Genomic DNA, 2,246 nt, shown 5'->3' on the forward strand with positions numbered 1-2,246 from the left:
AAATGAAATCAGAAAGTTGAAAATTCCATTTAGAAAAAAAAAAAAACTTTGTGTTGTGGTAATCATACAGGGTATGCGACAAGGAACCTCACACCAACCCCCAACCACTCCCTAATAATAATAATAATAATAATAATAATAATAATAATAATAATAATAATAATAATAATAATAATAATAATAATAATAATAATAATAATGTTTGATGTATTGATATATACATTATAAGCAAGAAAATATCCTTTAAAAATAGATCTTAACAATAAACACCACCTTGGGAATTTGAATTTCCATCCATCTATTTTCAGGCAAAGTGGCCTCCTGCCTAGGACGTGTTCATTACCAAAGGCCCCTTGGGGAGGAGAAATATATGTCTCATCTCGTTGCTGAAGGGGATCTGAGAGGGACATCCAATGTTGCTAGGGGGGGGGAGGGGAGGGCAGTAGTACCTTCTGTAAACCCTTGCATATGCAATTGCATTTCTGGTTCCTCGAGTGAACGGCTGTTCAAATATATAGGCGATGGTTATTGTTAATACCAGCTTTCAGCTATTTCCTGCTTTTAATGGTTTAAAGGTTTAAAGGCCGCTCATGAATGGCAGAGGGAAGGGACAGTGACATTGCCCAAGCAAGCAGGACAAAGCCCTAGAGACTGACCACATATATGATTACCGCCCAAGCTAGGACCAGGTAGTGCCAGGCTATGGCTGCTAATGACTCAGCAGATACAGCTATAGGCTCCCTTAAACTCCCATCCTTTGCTCTCAAGAATAGTAAGGTTACAAACACTAAAGGAACTAACAAGTCTGAGCAGGCCTTAATCCCGGTCTGGCGATCACCAGGCAAAGACGTTACCAATCAGGCCACAAAGAAAATTCAGTAATATATTCTTAAAAAAAAATATGTAGTTTAAGAAAAAATTATGAGGAAGAGTTGGATAGAGTATGTTGTCACTGAATATATGGAAGAGCTAGTTAATGGATATCATGGTTAGAAGTGGCATGGTTACAGACCTGACTATCATGTGGTTGAAGCAAAAGGTAAGATAAATAAAATTCGGACTTGAAAGTGAGTTTAACAATGAATGAAAAGAGTATTTCAAGAGAAAGGGGAAGGAATAGATGATGCGTTAGTAGAATTCCGATGTGGGGTCATAAGGACAGCAGGAAGACTTTGAGTCAAAACTCGAATGTAGGAAAAGGGAATAACCACAATCAATATTGGAATGCGGAACTGAAAGGTTTAATGAAGAAAAACAATTATTTGAGGTGTAGCTTCATCGCAGAAGAGAACAAGCATATAGTAGGATAGGGTACACGGTAAAAATGGTCTTAAAAAACGGTAAAAAATCACAAATTTCAAGTAATTTGTATTTTTCCTAACAGTACTTACCTCGAACTACTTTCTTGGGAGGAGATCCCAGATACTCCTAAGAAGTAGTTCGAGTTAAGTACTCCGTGTAGGAACAATCATGGATTAAATGTTGCCAGGCATTTGCCGTTTTAAAAAAACGGATAGATTGACGTTGAGGATATGGTCACCTACCCGTAATAGTAAAAATGTAGGGTAAATATGACAGTCGCCTGTATTTTACTTAAATACGGCGGAGAACAGTAGATTTTTACGGAGAATTTCCGATTGAAATCCTGTTTTATATATATATATATATATATATATATATACAGTGTATGCACATTTGGTCAGGCTCTAGGACATAGTCACTGTCCCTTGCCTCTATCATTCATGTACGACATTTTAACCATTAAACCAGCAGCATTAACCAAAACTTAAATTAATGAAAAACTAATATTCCCAATCAATTAAACTAGAAGGAATAACTAATGATTCAAATAGCCAAAGTTCAGACAGATGAAAGCTACATGAATACCAATGAAGCGGCCGTTCCATAACAATTGCTTTTGTCTCTCAATCGATGTTTCATTCCAAGAGTCGTTCAATAGTTTCGTCTTTAGTGGTGTCTACGCTGTACTGCATTCGCAAGTAGGTTCCGAATTTGAAATAGCGTTGATTTGGGTTTGGATTGTTTTTTTTTACTAATCATACACAAACAAACGCTTAATATTTATCAGATTTTGTCTTCCCCCAGCCTTTTTCAGTTTAATTTTTACCGATATTTTATTTCAGATTTTGTCCTCAGTGAGATGATACACAACATATGCTTTAATATCTGTTAGATTTTGTCTTCCTGAGTCTTTTTCAGTTTAATTTTTACCGATATTCTAATTC

This window comes from Palaemon carinicauda, chromosome 23 (genome assembly GCF_036898095.1).
Source record: "Palaemon carinicauda isolate YSFRI2023 chromosome 23, ASM3689809v2, whole genome shotgun sequence".
NCBI lineage: Eukaryota > Metazoa > Arthropoda > Malacostraca > Decapoda > Palaemonidae > Palaemon > Palaemon carinicauda.